The sequence below is a fragment of the Anguilla anguilla genome, chromosome 3 (genome assembly GCF_013347855.1).
Source record: "Anguilla anguilla isolate fAngAng1 chromosome 3, fAngAng1.pri, whole genome shotgun sequence".
NCBI classification, from domain to species: Eukaryota; Metazoa; Chordata; class Actinopteri; order Anguilliformes; family Anguillidae; genus Anguilla; species Anguilla anguilla.
This window is the reverse complement of record NC_049203.1, coordinates 38,790,359-38,808,951: the sequence shown is the minus strand read 5'-3', so window position 1 is coordinate 38,808,951 and position 18,593 is coordinate 38,790,359. Positions and strand designations below refer to the sequence as shown.

Below are 18,593 nucleotides of genomic sequence, written 5' to 3'. Positions count from 1 at the left end.
TCATCTAATGTTATGTGTTATCTAGCCAGCAATAGTCAAATATGTAATAATTTATTGAACATGGGGGTCCTACTGACCCATGTCTGCAGATTAATAGCTGTAACCATTCCTGAGCTTTGTTTTGACACTCTCATTTTGTACTCAATAAAGACTAAAACAAATAATAATACAACTTATTGTATAGTGACACACAAATCCCCACCGGAACTATGCAATTCATTTAGTTAAACTTTGGAAGCAAGATAACTTATCACTGCAAAATAGTGGGCAACTAGGTCTACTTTGGGAAACCATGAATCATCTTCCATTATCCAATGAGTATTAACACGTTTTGAAATACATTCTGGATGTCTTCATTAGAGAAACAATGCTTTTTGAGTGATTTTGAGGCATATTGTTTTTGACTACAGATCATATGTTAGTGAAAAACAAAGGCACTAAAAGAAGGTCTAATACTTCACTTGCATTGTTTGCATAGAATGACTATGAACTATGTAAGTCCTGTCATTTTGTGACAAATATGTTTCACATGGCTTGCACAACAAATAATGTTGCCTGACTAAATTAAACAAATTGCTGTCCCCTGCACATAAGCACAATCAAGCCGTATGCACACAAGCACAATAAACTACAGCAACAATGTACCACCATACTACCCTGTGAAATATGTAGTCCTTAAAAACAAAGTTAAATAAATAAATAAATAAATAAACATATTCCTAATTTTAATTTATCTTGCTTGTGGATCAATGGAAGCATTACCATGAAAGTTCCTGCTTGTTTGGAAGCATTTCAAGCAAGAAGAAAATTCTCAAAACATTTTCTGACCTTCAGAACTGTCTACAGTGAGATTCCACAATCCACAATTTCTGTTAATAGTATTCAGACTCGTAGGTGATACAAATTATTCATTGGCACAGAAATCAACATAGACCACATAATGACCTGAATCCAAGATAGCCTGAACAAGAGGATAAATATGCAAAATTTTCACAGATACTAACGGGGCACATTTGTTTTAAAACTTTTCATGATAACAGAACATTAACATTCAGTTATGTGAATGTGTGTGAGCAATGGCTATAAACATAGGTTTAGACTGGCTTGGCATGCACTGTAATTAAATAGCTCTCGTCTGAACCAAACAGCACTACTATTCTATGTACATAAGTCATAAGTCATTGTCGGTACTGGCCTACAAACCTGAGTACAAAGAGGTGGGTGTGGCATCAGGAGCGAGCAGCGAGCGAACAGAGCAGGAGTGCGGAGGTCAAGGCGAAGAGCTCGTCTGCAAAGGGAGATGAAGGCCCAGTAGAGGATGAAGGGGACTCGCTGATCAGAGAGACAAGTCCGGCAGATGACAGGTCTGACAAGCTCTGTGTCTCGGGAGCTTCCCGCCAGTCCCCTACGAGAGAGGAGAACAACAATTAACGACCACAAGGCGCCGAGCAGATCCATACTACCAGGCCGAGGACAGTCAGAACCCGACCTCGCGCACACCCCCTCCCTACAAGCGCTCCCTTCATCTTCCCCGGAAAACAAAGGGCTTACGCTAATCACCAATCAAGTCTCGAAAAGTCAGAATCCATTCCCACACATACTGTTACAGCCATCTGCTGCCAATTTGGACAGACCCGGTTTTCTTCTGGAGAAAGCTGAAATATCACGCTGGGTTCTGCGTTTGAAGTCGGTGTTGCCTATCTTTGCATATAATTACTCCGTTTAGCGTGTGCTGCTTTACTTGTTTCGCAGTGCAGGTTTCGCTGCCTTCTCCTCGCCGTCCTCTCTGCTGCCGCTATTTCGATTAGCCCCGCAGTTCATCTCAGAAAAATCATTAATGCAGAAAATAATGCCTTAATATGATAATGTTTCATGCCTATTGAACTTCTTCAAGATGAATGCAAATTGGTTCAAATGGTAACGACGTGTTGCTACTTTTGTTAAAGCCATTAAGTATGGGGAAGTTGTAAGTTCACGTCTCTGCTATCATTAAATCTCAAAATTGTTCTGTGCATGCAAGACTGACAAGGAGAATGGTACTGTGGGAGGAGTTATTTATGTAGATAATTTAACCTTGTTTTATATCAGCTCTAAGCAGTAATCATTCTGAACAAAATTAGGCAAACTGGCTCATTCAGAGCAAATTAGGGCTGACCTGTGTTCACTCAGACTGATGTGATGAACACAGGCCCACACACATTGCCCATTAGGCTTAATTAGTGAAAGTACTTCATTGGCCTAAACTGGAATTAAAAAAAGTTAAACAAAGGACAACAAAAGAAATTGAGGAGCAGTTTCCAATTCTGCAGTTGTTTTATCTTCATTTAAAAAAATGGAATGAAGCCACTGCAATGTAAAAATATCAGCTAGGTATACGAGAAGTCAAATGAGAGTGCAAACAGTCAAAGGGAGACTGTATTACATTTTATTCCACAATCTTTCGTTATCCTGTGCAGACAGTAGATGTGAAATTTGATTTGCATTTTTGGGTTCATTATTTTTACATACATAAAGTGCTTTAGCTGACACCAGTGTGCCGATAAATAACAACAGCCACAAGCTGAAGGCGCACCGTCTGATAAGAAAAAGGGTCAGCGTGTTTTGAGGGGAGCTACCACACATTGCGTGTTTTAGGGGAGATATGAATGAAGCCCCCATTGTACAACACTAGATAGCTTTTTATCACTCATTTTACTTGCTCAGCCCACTCACAGTTGTAGGCCCCTCCCATAGATGTAATGACACCGGTTGACCCAGTAGAGTGCAGGATAGCAGGCAGGTCCTCTAAAGTGCAGTGCAGACCACTTTCGCTTCTTTTCATTCTCCAGTTAAGCAGCTGAGCTGAGCGCCGCTGTACTGGAGGTCTGCAGTTCCTGTGCAGCAGCTGTAGGCCTGCAGCTGCCCAATCTATCAGGGGCATTGCTACTGCCTGATGACGCGGGAAACACCCCACCTTCCTGGGTGATGCCAGTTATGCCACTCATAGCTGGTTCTGGCATGGCCAGGATTTGATTCTGCACCTTGAGGATTCGATTCTGCGCCTTGAGGATTCGATTCTGCGCCTTGAGGATACAATTCTACACCTTGAGGCACGTCACTGCACCAAAAATGTCTAGCTATTCTTAAGCTGCTGTGGATAGTCCATTTCCCAGGAAAGAAAACAGCAGAAATGAACGATCACCACATTGCTTGTGCAAGGGTAAATATAATCAATCCAGGAATTGTGACCATCACCACACTGCTAGTGCAAAGGATGCAGTTACTCACCCTCACAACTCAAGGATTCATAATATTTACCATGTGAATGCAGGGCCCTGCAGTGAATGCAGACAGGGCTTGTTATCCTTTCCACATAAAACAAATAAATGAGCATTCACAGTGGATACTGACAGAGCTACTCAGCCCACACATTTAAAATACCTGTTTAAACGAGGAGCTCTCAGAGATAATCCAGACCCAAAGTATTTCAATTGTATTCTCAATCTTTACTGAAAAAAATTTGAATCCAATATATTATTTGTAAGAAAGAAAGTTCCTCTCTCAATCTTTATTTACCTAGTTATTGCAGAGGAATTTACTTCGTGAAATAGCCTTCGAAAATGCATTTTACAGTTTTCTTTCACAAGGTAAATCATCAAAGGAACTGATATCTGGCAGCACCCTTTAAAGATAAAGTTGTCAATTTCCCTCCCAGTTCCCATGTCCCTGTCCATATCAGCTCAGTTGGGATCTCCCATCAGTCTCTTACAGCTGGTCTAGGTTCTGTTCTGAGTTAAAATCCACACACACGATGCAGAAAAAAAAACACATGATGGTAATTGATTACTGTATCTGACATCAGCCTTATTGTCACATAACACTTGAACCCAATATCAAACAAGAATCTCTTAATTACCATTCACCTCATCAAAATGAAATAATGTCCTTCTTTTTTTCACAGAAGAGGTACTAGACATGTCTGTGAACAAAAAAAAAACATAAAAAGAACAGACAAAAGATAATAACATAAAATTGTTTGATTGGGAACACATTCAACCCAGTTAGCCTCATCATTTTCAAACCAAACAATCTTTGCCAAAGTTTGCACAATTTGCTAGATGTCACTTTTTAAAATGCATTTTTAACTGCACTTCAACACGCATCAATTTTACAGTTCTGTCTCTGCTATGGCAACTTAATGGCATAAGGTTATGGGTAAAAGCTAATAATTATCCAGAGCTTCTTACACAGGGGTAGTTCAGTGTTTAAGATGACACATTTTCTTTATTTTTCAATTGATGAGCACAGCTATGTTACGTGACTTTTTCTTTAAAATCTTCTTGTGCTCAAAATGACTTTCAATTTTAAATGCCAAAAGACTCACCAAAAGCCTCAAAATACAACACCTTGCATTGCATGCTTTGAACTTTGCGAGTAAGTAGCAAATGATGTAATTAAAATGTAAACTGAAAAAAATTATTTTATAGAAGCACAAACACCCCAACACTTGATTAGCATGCACTTTGTGAGCAGGGTATTATTAATTAATGTATTACACATTAATGCTGCCAGCACAACAAATGTGTTCTTAAAAAAATGCTGCTATCAGTCCCTCTGTGTTAATGTGGTGTGCTTCACTGTGTCTAACGAAGGATCCTGCCCTTCTCCTCCTCTCCCTCTCTACCTCAGTTGAAAACACAAAAATTGCATGCCCTTTTTATACCCCAGAGAATACAAATACCACAGTGTAAGACTGCTGCAATCATAACAGATTGAACACGATTCTGTATTTTGAAAAGCACATCAATGCGGATGACCTCAATATCTATGCATAACAATAGTCACTGTAAACAAAGAATAACCATACTCTGTGTTTACGGTAAAACCATTCTCGCACAATCCAAGAACAGCAGCAGAAACTTTAACGACAGCCTCTCCTGTAATTCAACAATCACGACGTCTGAGTTCATCGTTGCCTTTCCCAGTCTGAAGGGTCACCTCTATCTTTTCCGGTGAGCCGGGCATTCTGACAATGCGCACATCTGCAGGTTAATGCGCCTCGTCTGAGCGGGAGAAACCGAGGGAGTCGGAGAGCACAGGGGTCATTTCCGACCTCAGGCTCTTTCTCTCCCCTCTATGTCTATGGGGTTTACTAACATTCAAAATGCACTTGCTAAGCTTTGTTTAAACTATTATCTGTCTATCACGCAGCCCTATGTATTGCAGGAAGAACTTGCTGATAGTGATACAGCTAGAAGAATGTGATCAATAATAGACAAATGGATTGACTTCGCACAGCGCGGTCAGACCAGGATAAGCCTCTTATCTGAACGGACAGAACATGAAATAGTACAGCCTACAATGAGCCTACAGGCAAACACAGGAAGAGGGACATTATAATAAGTCACTCTCATACGTCCATCCATTGGAATTAAACTGATTAAATTAAACAGAATTCCTCTACAGGCAATGGACAGGAAGGTAACACACCTGGCAATTTCCCACTCACTAGCAACAGATCGCAAGAGCACAAAATCACAATCTGAAAAACACATTACACATTCCCAAAACCCAACAGACTGCAGAAGCGAGGTGAATTTCACATGAAATAGGTGGTACAAAAAACTGCCCGTTGAAACTAAATCTCTCACAAGAGATGAACAAAAGCCTCCACGCTGCAAGGTGCGAGCAAAGCCTGCTGTTCTCAGACGGTTCGCAGGAGAACGGAGATGAATGTAAAAATGTTTCTGACATCTTCTCCATCCCCGCTCAGCAGGGGAGCAGCGCCTCTCGCCGTGTCCCTTCCCGAACAGGCGACGGAAGCGCATCACCAAACACATCAGGCCTTGTTTTGACTTTGACTTCTCACAAGGTCAAGGGTTCAGCAGACAGCAAGCATATGGGTCCAGCTGTTAGGAGTGATCCATAAAACATTTCCATCTGGCCACCGGGGAAATCAGCAGTCGAACCTCTGGAGGCCCGAGAGACACTCATCTTCCTGCTGGCAGCTGAGTCACAGAGAGAGAGATATCTAGCAGGTGCTCACTTGTAATTTATGGTTTCTGAAATTATTCTATATATATTTTCTTGATTCTCACTCTTGATACATGTTGCTTTTATTCCAAGGAGGGAGAGCCAACTCCATTTTCAACGGTTTCAGTAATGTGTGTAAATAGGTTACACAAAAGACGTGTACCAATGAAAAACAATCTACTCATACAGACTTTACTCATTACTCTTCCTTACCCAAATAACTTTGCAGAGACAAGCCCAAAATAGAGAGAGCAGGAGTGCTCAAAGCTCCAAAACAACACCTTTAATCCTGTTTCGTTAAAGGTGGCGACAACTCCTCACGTAATGCAACACTCACAATGCGTGCAATGTCTGCATGGTGCATTTCAAACTCGCAAGAAATTTCCAGCAACTTAAAATGACCAGAAGTGAGACAGAGAGACTTACAAATCAGACCTTGCCAGGAAATATCAAACTTCCACCTACAGTGTAACATAAAGAAAAGAAATTAGGTAAAAATCTAAAACCAGCCACATACAACACAAAACACAGGAAGACAATGTTTCTTCTCTTAACTCCCCCAAACTCCAAAACTTGACTTAGTCCTAAACATCCTAAATTGTACTGCATCCTAAAGGAACTGAAGATACAGACCCGATTTGGTTGATGCCACATTAAAGCACTGAATGAATTTGTTTGAAAGGACTGACTAACCTAAGGTCTGCCAAAATATTTTTCTAAAAGGTTAAATTTTCCACATTGTTAAACTGAAGTATTGTTGCCTACACCCCACACAACCCAAATATCATATTTGGTCCCACACAATTTTAATGCCACAATGGGTTCCACACATTCTGAATAAGCCGAAACACTGTGAACCTCACAACAGCCTAAATTTGTTCATATGCAAGGGATTAATTGTAACACTTTACAATAAGATTTCATTGTATTAAGTTCAGTCTTTGTCAACAAACCGGAAAAAAAACGGAATGAATCTATAAACAGGGCATTTGCAAAAATGAACAAATAATTTATAAAAAATGTATAAAATCATGTACCACTCTCTTCCATGTTATCTCAATGTCATTGAAGCATGATTTGTTCCCTTTTAGTCATCACAATTATTGTTTCATACACTGGCAGGAAAAGTATTTTCTAACACGAACAAATTGTTCTAAATGTAACACTTGCATAGATAGCACATTATTTACACCTAAGAAGGCTACTTGCTCAATCTCTAGCTTCTATTCCACCATTGCTAATGGTTTAGTTAACATGAATAAATGTTAACATATTAGTTCGTTCTTTGTTAATTCCTTAACTCATGTTAGTTAATGGAACCTTATTGTAAAGTGTTACCAGATTAATAATATATTTAAATGCCCAAGCGGTTTCCTTTGATGTTTGGGGTGCGAGGGGTGTGTGGTGGAGAGGGGGTGGGCAAGGCAAGTGCTGGATTTCAAGCCTAACAAGAATGTGTAATTTTTGTAACAATTGAATATTGTACTTCCCACAAGCAAATGACCTGAAATCAAAGCATACCATCTCCTCTCATATGCCATAATATAAAACTAGACATCTAACAAGAGCTCCCATTAAATAATGAATTTTGTATGGGAACTACAATCTCAAACAGAAAAAAATAAATGAATCAGAAGCAGGGTATGAAAGCATCGGCTTTGGCTCTGTCAAGGGCTTGGAGCTGCATTCCTAACCCGTAAACCACTCCAGCTCTCGCCCTGAGTAAACAGAAGCACTTAGCGCTGTAGCAGGGAGGAGTCAGATTTGAATAGTGAATCTGGCAAAGAGTCAGTTTCCCATTTCTTTAACGCAGTGCCTTCCGCTGGGAGCACTGATTGCAGCTACGACGTGATGACATCACGTGGGGGTGGAGCGCAAAACAAAAAATAGCCCAAAATCTTATTACATTACAGTCATTATTTTTTCATGCTCTTTGGATTCCGTACATTATTTAAGGATGTGATGGCTTAGCAGTAACCAACACCGGAGAGAATTTAAAGTGTTTGAATTCAACGACAGCATAAAGGTAGATACAGAATCAGACACAGGCGAAGGCTGTCCCCATCAAATCCTCATTACTTTCTTAGTTCTGTTGTAATCCTGAAAGCTTTTGTTTGGGCTTCACCCAGCTTGAAATGTTGAAGCACTCTGTGAGTCAGGAAGGTTCTCACAGAGGTATCTATCACACTCCTGCTAAAGGATGCATCGGAGTATAGCCCTTATCGATCGACATCGCTGCTGGATGCTAATGTGAAAATACTGGCTAAGCTACTTCCAGGTTGGATGCCACCATGACAGATATCATTTCAACAGACTAAGCTGTTTTTAAGAGGGGTCCTCATTCCTTCGCTAATGCTTTTTATCGCAATGTTGTGCATATCTGGATGAGCCTGCAGTTATTGCCATGGAATCAGAGAAGGCATTTGTCTGGGTGGAATGGGGATATGTATTTGCAGTCTTGGAAAAGTTTGATTTTGGACATAAAGTCATAGTGTGGCCGCACAAGCAAGTGATTACAAATAAATTGAGCTCTTGACCACGCCAGGCCCAACTGTGGCCTGCTTACTAAAGCTGCGCAGGAAGTGTCATCCTCTGACTCTTATCTGTCTGAACATGGCTTGTGGGCTGCAGTGTGAAAAGAAGCAGACGGTGACATCACTTGCGATGGAGAAAGCGTGCTTGTCTATGCTGTCCTGCATTGGGAGTGGGGTTAGGTGCGGATGTAGCCTACATGATTGAGAATTCCAAATTGTATAGAAACTGTGTGGAGAAAATGGGCTAAATCATAAAAAATGAAATGGGGCAAACTCCATATGTCTCTAGCTGAGAGAATTAATTGGGTAAAAATGAATGTCTGGCTCAGGTTTTTATATTTATTTCTGTGTCCTCCACAGTTTCTGTCCAATCCTTTTTCCACTCAAAAGATAAGCTATCACCTTTTCATGGGGCAGTGTTATGGCCAACAACCCCCTGGGTTATAGTAACCAGAAAGTTAACAACTTATAAATGCCACACCTCAAGTCAATACCAAAAAGCAAAACCTTATATCTTTAAGGCAACACATACACAACACAAAACACAGGACAGAAATGCAGGCTCAGAGGAGGAATGTGAGAGTAAGATAGCAATATCTGCTCTACGCGGTGCAACATTTTTACCTATGATACGACTCTGAATCTTCCAAATCTATGCAACCACACTGCTATGAGAATCCCAAAGGTAGAAAGTGCAGGGAGAATTGGATTTTCCTGATCCAAATTGTACTACTGCTGGGCAGCAAATACTCAAAAAACTGTATACTGGGTTCAGACCCAAGAGACAGATTGGTGTCAGAAAGAAGCAAAATAAAATTTCTCAATATCTCTCCCTGCCCTAGTCCCTGCCAAGCCATGTCTCTGTCCCTCATGTTATATCTCTCACCCCATTGATGCTTCCGCCCTCAAGATCTGGTCCCAGTTTCAACAGCATTTTGAGCTTGGAGGTTTGTCTTTCCTAGTCCCCATATGTAATAACCGCTTCTGCCTTCCAGCTAAACTAGACTCCACTTTCATGTAATAGCAGAAATTAGCCAAAGCTGAAAATGTCAACTTTTAAACTAATTTCAATGTCTTATCTGCGAAAAAAGTATCATACTCCATTCTAATTTATTTTATTACTTTCAGATTCATCAATAAATCAAAGCTCAACCTGCCCTAACTTGCCACGAGATCAGGGCTGGATGCAATATCACAAATTCACACCTACAGTAGCTTAAGGGTCTCATATCTAAAATATTTCTTTATAATCATGTCCCTTACAAATGTGGCCCTCCATAAAATAATAAGGATTTGGGAGTAGAATTGAGAGAGGAGATATTGGACAAATCTTTGTGCAAACCAGTGCTTTAGATACATTGAATGTGACATGACTGCATATGTTGGTTTTATGCCGTTTAAGGGCCTCCACCATATCCATTGAAGGAAAGCAAAACTGCACAGAATCTACCATAATTTAAGCAGGGCAGGTGTCACAGTGTCAGAGAAGACTTGACTGGCATGTTTTGGCCTTGCCCTCGATTGACTGACAGCTGGTCTTCTATACAGACCCTTTCTGAGGCATGTGACATAGATGTTGAACCCGGAGCCCAGATAGCTATTTTTTGGGTTCCAGGTGATGGCTTAATGATAAACTGAAAAAAAAGATACCTTCATCTCCTTACTAGCTTGGAGAAGAATGTTATTGGAATGGTCTGCTAACCCTTCTGATGCATCACTTTGGTATAATGGTTTGATGCTATTCCTAAAGCTGGAAAATATATTAATTTTCCATTAACAATCATATGCCATAATATTTGGGGCCCTATGGTCTGATACTGATAAATTTGAAGGAAACCTTCTACCATGTAATCCTCTCTCACTTTCTTCTGAGGTAGCTGCTGTTTATGGACTCACTCAGTACAAAGGCTGTTCCAGTTGTTTCTTACACAAGAGATGGAACACTGTATGACTATACACATGCATGTATCACAATATACTTATAACTGATTGTTTCATATTATTTCTATTTATGTTTCCTTTTTATTATTTGTGTAATTCGTTTTTTCTTTATGTTTCTTACTCGTCTAATTCTAGTCATTTGCCATTAGGTTGATTGGTGTTCTGTGAATGCAGTACTGTAATGTGATGGGACTGTTTTATGGGTGGAGGGTAACAATTGGTTGACGGGTGAGGGGTGGGGGGGGGGTGGAAGAGTAAAATGTGAATAATGTGTATGTTAATGATTTTTGCTATACTCTCCCCGAATAAAATTATGATTAGAAATATAAACATATTTTATTTAGAGGAATGTACACTTCACCAATCCCATGGCATGCTGCATCCACAGAACGCCAGCGAAAGTAATGATGATGAAACGAAATTAGAAAAGCAAGAGACATAAAGAAAAAATGAATTATACAAATAATAAAAAGAAAAACACAAACAGAAATATGAATATTATACAGAAATATATTGAATTCCCACTGACTAAACAGCAATGTCACTGAATTCACATTTAAGCTTGACTGGGTTTAACACCTTGGAATTATTGTTGGTTGACTCAGAAGGTAGTCTCAGGTTCCTTAAGTGAGGAAAAACGCCTTCAACCTGCATGGCAAGTTTAGGGAGAAAATGACCCCTCCAAAGACCAAATGAAAAAAATGAAACGTACATCATAAGCAAATAATATAATAGAGCTTTCAAATGATTTATATCAAAGAGTGACCCTCTCTTCAAATTTTACTTTACATTCATTACTTTTATCAAAGCAAAATCTATTTTTATTCATTTTGATGATCACTCAACTTGGCAAACTTTTGAAAAAGACTAATATTGACTTTTAAATACACGTCGACGTTAAAGTCAAATGACAACTGAATGTATGTCTAAATATATCTGATCCTGTGGTTCAGTATGATATGGCTCCACAGCATCTCGGTAAGTTCTAAGCAAGTGACTGTCATACTGAATATACTTATTTTTCTGTCCAAAAGACTGCCTTAATTATGCTGATCAAAGAAATCACAAAGAGAGAGGATTTTATCAAAAATACAGCTTCTTCAGTCCTGAAAATGTTGAAATTGAAGTGCCATGCCTTAATCACGTAGTGCTGATTGTGCTGAAAAACTGGGCATGAAATAATAAGGTTGGGATATGCTACAGATATATTCAAGCTAAAAGGGACAGCATATTCCTGATATATACAGTCAAATAACAGTCAAATTATTATTCCTTTATATTTGCAGTTCAAAATACACAGGGTACAGAATCTAAGGACAAGGGACCATTGCAGTTTTATTTCAACAAACGTTTTCCAGCTTAACCATGTAATAGGGATATGATAAAGAAAACTAAAAAGATATGCCTTTAGTTACCATTTTAATGCAAAACCACGGCATCCAAATATGAATATTTCAGAAGCAAGATAAGAAATTGGCTTGGCTAAGTTCATATCAGATATAGTTATCAGATCCCAGTCATAACTCCTCATCACAGTTTTCTGGGTCAAAAGCAGTAGCGTCCATTCACAATTACATGAAATCCTCACTATAATACGGTAGCAAAATTATTCTCTGCCCTTATTCTCAGGATAAAAGAAATCACTTTATAAAAGAGCAGGATCCTAACCCCATCTCCTTGTTGCTATGCATCTAGGGAACCTCAATATCAGCACTCATATCTTCTTCAATTACTCCCATAAGTCTCTGCTGTAGTGATGGGAGTGGGCCCTTTTCTCTCTAACCACACCATTGTTCATCTCTCGCTCTCTCCTGCTCTCTCTCCCCCTCTTCCCCTCTCTCTCAAGGAACTGAAAAAAAAAAATGTCAAATCTGAAATCCACTACTTTGCCAGTAAGGATGTACTAAAAAGTTCAGTCACATAAGAAAAGCTCCCACTAAAGCGAGTCTAAAACAGAATTATAGACATATTTTTCCATTGTCAAAATGATGAAGGAAACAACATGGTGATTCAAGTGATTCAGTTTCATTTTGATATATTACTGGTGCCCAACTATTACCAAGAAATGTCTGCATTTATACTCTGCTTTATGAAGAAATTCAGATTTTCCCTTTTAAAAAATTTTTTTTTTAAGCTTAACCACTCCAGTATTATTACAGAGCCATTTTCTTACAAATAGAATACATACTTTTAGCAGAGATTGGTTTGTCATTGTTGTTTTCTTTGGGGAGTAACCCTTTCCCAAGAGATTTTCAATATTCATGTAAAAACACATACAACATCACTTATCTCTCATCACCATATTTTGAAATCAAACTCTTCAAAAAACATATCAATTCTATCACAATAGTACATGAACAAAATCATACCAGGAATATGTTCAGGTTTACTCATAATGCTATCTTTATATCAGCAAAATTGTGTCTGCACCATTTGGGATGAAAACCTATTATTACAGCTGAAATGAGGTCATGTCAGGAAATGTGTGGGAGAGGCTCCTCTCCCTTGTGTGTTTTCAGTTCATCTTAACAACCTTACTTATTGAATGTGAAAGACGTTAAACAGTAATCAACTGTACTGTGAAACACAGTGAGCTCCATAACGTTTGGGACACACTTTTTTCAACAATTCATATTTGCACATTCTCAGCTTTTATTAAAGCATATGTTTTATACATTTTGGTTTCACCATTTAGAAATTACAGCACTTTTCATAGATAATCCTCTATTTAAACATGTTTGGAAGAAATGATTCTGATTATTGTTATTATTAGTTGTTTCTGATTAGTCATGTGTGTTCAATTGCAGGTATAAGAGAGCATTGAGTATCTACTCTTGATTCTAGGCTTTTGATTGCCTTTGGAGTCTGTTATTGGCATTTGTCAACATAAGGATCACAGCACCAATGCAAGTCTAGGAAGCCATTATGAAGTGGAGAAATAAGAAAAAGCAGGCCAAATTTTAAGCTTACCAAAATCAACTGTTTGGAACAGCATTAAGAGGAAAGATAACACAGTAATTGCAAAGGGCCTGGTAGGCTAAGGAATACCTCTATGGTCGATGACCAAAAAATTCTCACCATAATGATGAAAAACCCCCAAACACCTGTCTAACAGATCAGAAACACTCTTCAGGGGGCAAGTGTGATGCGTCAGAGTCCACTGTCCACAGAACACATCAACAGAACTACAGAGGCTACAATGCAAGATAGAAACCACTAGTTAGCTGCAAAATCAGAATGGCTAGTTAGTCTGCATGCTGGAGGAGAGAAAAACACATTAACATAAGGCTACCAGCACTTACCTGTTGGTAAGTACCCATGTGTGAATGTTTTTTTCTCTCCTCGGCCATGTTATTCAGCAACTATCCAGAGGGAGGGTTTTGAGCAGAAAATGGCACAAACCTCCTGTATTTTCTTAATGTGCCAATTTTTTTGAATTCTAAAAACGCAGTTATTTTAATCCCAGATATTTCATAAAGGTTGTGGAAGCATTAGCTGTGTTTAGGTGATTTTCATTTTAAAGTCCAAACGCCCGAGGGCGTCAGCTCTGGCCGGTCTAGCGTTAAATGTGGCTAACCTCCAGTGCATGTTTGACTGTAATCACATTGCATTGCATTACATTCAGGCATTTAGGAGCAAGTCTCATCCAAGGCAACTTCCACAGATCTTATTTTACAATCTATTTATACTATTGGATATTTTTTTAAACTGAAGCAATTCAGGTTAAGGACCTTTCTCAAGGGATGAGTGCCCAAGCTGGGAATCAAACCCACAACCTTTGAGTTAACAGCGCAGTTTCCAAACCACTACATTACACTGCTGCCCCAGGAAGAAATGCACATTACATTTGAGTTAATGTATTGAAACTGTAAGCATGGAACTACAATTGACTATGTTCAGTATTCACGAAAGAAAATATAAACCAATCACTGCTCAAAAAAGATGCCAACAGCGAAGTTGTACAAATGCCTTTGACAAATAAATAGATGAAAATAGAAAATAAAAACCATTGCTTATTATTTTTTGTACTGCCTTTAATGAACAGATTTGAGGCAGCAATGCATAGTGCCAATGATGTGAAAGTGTTCCGATGAAACCTGAGAGATCTGCTTCTCAAAGCAGCTTCTGCGGAGGGGCAAATGGGTCAAGGATGCTCCAGTGTTCTGTTTTTAAGCAGTTCCTGAAATTAAACAGTGTATTTGATATAGTTTGGCTTGCTACACAAAGGGAGCACTTTCCACAACACATTCTCACACTTTGCTTTGAATCTGTACGATGTCATTTACCAATGACACACAAAAAAATATGCACTACACAAACGAGCAAGGCAAGCACAAGAGGGAATAGGTTTTACCACTGTCAATGCCAACGACGCCTAGCAACAAGCAGATTTTCAGCAGCATATACAACCTTGGAGTCCATTTAAAATTTGACAATGCAGGGACATTGACAGTGTGAGAATGTGGCTGAAACATGGTCCAATGTGAGGACTGCAAGCATAACAGAGTTGAAGGGGTCCAATACGGTAAAATCGAAAGTATGAATGCACGCTCAAAGGGGTCAAACTTGGGGGTCACTGAATGAATGATAAAGGGCTGAAAGGGTTTATTGTGACGGGGTGCTAACCATATGAACACAAGGTGAAGCATTTAAAGACCCGGACGGCCGAGATTCCTCCATCTTGGGCATTTTCTCATCATGAAATCAGTTTTGCAGACACTGCGTGTAATTTTGCGAAGCAAATGTCACATCTGCATATCCAACTCTAGGGATGTTTCTGAAATGCTGCAAGGAATACTGTGTTGCTACACGGGGAAAATGTAGCTTTCCGAACCAGAGGTATGGATCGGGACTCCCAAATTCGGGAATTCGTAAGGCAGGCAAAAAACAAATTACAGAAATAAGCTTGATATCCAAAGCACTCTTATCTTAAAGGGGATTGATTTGCCATTTTGTGCACAGTTTCTTCCAATCTAAATAGGAAAGGCTAACATTAACCTTTCTAATTAAAAAGCATTTTTTAAATGTAGCCTTTTAGCCTAAAAGCAAAATGCAGAACTACAGCTTGATTCTAGTGACTAGCCTCGAGGTGCCTGATGTTGCAAGTTCACCACATCGGCCATGAGCGACCTGCCTGAAGACCTGCAAGTCACAGTGCCATAGCGACGAGTAATTGCTAAGCACCCAGCCCCATAGCAACCAAACCAGCATGGCTAAGGAGCCAGCATTGTACTGAAGCTCAATTATTACCAACAATCCAGGAATGCACCTTTAGCACACACTATAGGCTACTACCCCAGCAGAATAAAAAAGACTGATCCTGACCTTTTGAAAAAAGATATACACAGTGTAAAATTTATTTTGGTAGGGGCAGAATGTTGCATTTTTTATCAAAGGTTAATTTGCATGGTGGCTTGAACGCAACATGGTCAAGAGGAGCATAGCACCAACAAGGAAAACAAAATAAAAGCTATGCCTTTGGTTTTGCTTTATAGCATACTATAAAATATTAATAATAAAAAATAATAAACAAAGAATTTTCTTTAGTTTGGCAGTTTCAGAGTAAAAGAAAAATGTGGGGGGATTTCAAATTTAAAATGCACATTAAGCAGGCATTATCACAGCATTCAGTCTTTCTGGAAGTGCAGAACTTTTCCATGGACACACCCTCTCTTCTCTTGGCCTGTGTGATTCTTAATTAATAAGGCAACACATACACACAAGCATGCAGACCCATACACACACACACATACACACATTCATGCCTCAAATGGCTAGCCTTGGCAAAAGTCCATAAAGACAGTGAGATTGCCAGTCCATCATAGATATGCCGTAGCATGGTAATTTTATTATATTTTAAAGTTAATCTCACAGAGTAAAAAAAGTATTTGCCCCTTCCTGATTTCCTCTCTTATTCCATATTTGCAAATGCTCAGTGCTTTCAGATCAGATGTAATATTAAAAAAGGGAAAAAGAGTAAACAAAAAAACACATTTTTAAAATTATTATTTCAGTTATTTAATTTAAAAAGTTAACATCCATATCACCCTCTTAGTTACTCAATCAACCAATATCCATCCATCCATTATCTATACCCACTTATAATGAGCGGGGGGGTGCTGGAGCCTATCCCAGCGTGCATTGGGCAAGAGGCAGTCACCCTGGACAGGCCGCCAATCTATCACAGTGCACACACACCATTCACTCACACACTCATATGGGCAATTTAAAGTCTCCAATTAGCCTACTTTTGGACTGTGGGAGGAAACCAGAGTACCCGGAGGAAACCCATGCGGACACGGGGAGAACATGCAAACTCCACACAGAAAGGCCCCAAGCCGAGATTCGAACCTACGACCTTCTTGCTGTGAGGAGCCAGTGCTACCCACTACACCACTGTGCCGCCCTTCAATCAACCAAGATAACAAATTAAATTGATAATAACATTTAGCTGATTGAATACAGCCAGGTTTGACTGCAGCCAACCCTGTTTAATACAAACTTAACTCATACTGAACCTCATCATCAGAGTGAAACAGTCACCACAAAGTTTCTACAAGCACACAATGGCACAATCATAGGACATTCCAGAAAAGTCCAAATTGTTGAAATATATAGCCTCCAAAGATCTGCAGCGACCTGGAATACTTGCCATTATTTAAGGAACCAGGAGGAGCCTCTACCAGGAAATTCTTAAGCAGAATGTCCGGTCATCTGTCTGTGAGGTGAAGCTGAAGCATAATTAGGTTATGCAGCAAGACAATGATCCAAAACACATCTGAACAGCTGAAAATAAATTAAATTAAAGTTCTTGAGTGATCTAGTCCTGATCTGGACCAGTAGAAAACCTGTGGTAGAAACTGAAATGAGCAGTTCATGCTCAAAAACCCTTATCTGATTTTAAGAATTTCGGCAAAGAAGAGTGGACTAAAATTCCTCCACAGTGATGTGACTGATATAAAATTATAGGAAACTGCTAGGTGGTGCAGCCAGTTAAAGTTTAAGGGGATAATTACTTTTCACATGGATGATATGGGTGTTTGATAACTTTTTTCATTAAATAAATGAAATATTTTAAAAAAATTGTTTTGTGTTTACTCAGGTTCCCTTTATCTAATATTATATTTTATCTAAAGATCTGAAACCATTCTGTGTGACAAATGTGTAATAACAGAGGAAATTAGGAAGGGGGAAACCCTACTTTTTACAGCATTGTAGCAAGCTTGGACTTCTGCTTACAATAAAAATGCACCTGTTGTTACTGAAAGTTATCCTGCCCAAAAACATCACTCTCTTATCGTAGCAAATTCTGGGGGCAGCAACTTCTCAGTTCCACCACAGACACCTGGCCTACCTTTCAGCAGGCATCAGAATGCAGCCAGCCAGCATTTTGTTTGTATTAGGTCTATTGGACACAACCCATGATCTTGTGATAGGAACAATTCATTTTCTTGTCTGTCAAAATGATGGATGGCTTTTATCTTTTTCGGGGGGGGTTTGCAGGTATTCCACCCCGATCGCTGAGCGCAGTGCCCCCTTAAGGCTACTGAAGGGGAAACACTGCACTGCAAGGTTATAGCCATCAGAGGACTGATTTATAAATGCTTTATACATCAAGCCAAACACTTTCCCTGACTTTTATTTCCCCATGCCTACCTACTGCAGAGGCCTTGTAATTGGAGTTCTTGCTTTGCCATGGGTGCAATAGGAATGACTCCAGCTTGAGTGTGTAGGCCCTTTAATTTCCATTACAGTCCAGCAGCGCATCACTGCCCTGAAGGATACTGTGCACTAATTTCCAAGGACACTTTCACTAGGGTTCTTTTTAATCAGGGCTCCAAGAACTAGCGCCCATGGACAGAATGCAAGTCAGCTACTAATATTCCAGGTTATTAGCCATTTTATATTTGTTCCAAAGACTGGTTTCATTAAACCGTCAATAATAATCAAAATACTAAAAGGTGAAAACTGCTTGTGCTCATCTCCTCACATAGTTCTTTCCTGTCCATTTCACACAACTTCTTAAGAGGCCGCCATTTATATTCATAAGGAAAGGATATCCCATTTCATTTTATGTTTCAGGAATTTGAAATTTTCTACCATCAA

The 18,593-nt window shown here is 39.3% G+C and overlaps 1 protein-coding gene across 3 annotated transcripts in view; it reads right to left on the bottom strand.

Moving 5' to 3' along the window:
* b3galt1b (UDP-Gal:betaGlcNAc beta 1,3-galactosyltransferase, polypeptide 1b) overlaps positions 1-18,593 on the bottom strand; it is a 126,947-nt gene that overhangs the window by 88,701 nt on the left and 19,653 nt on the right. For all 3 annotated transcript variants that reach the window (XM_035407917.1, XM_035407916.1, XM_035407918.1), the window contains one exon: positions 1,204-1,405. The gene's annotated coding sequence lies outside the window, so the exon portion shown is untranslated. The remainder of the gene's footprint in view (positions 1-1,203; positions 1,406-18,593) is intronic.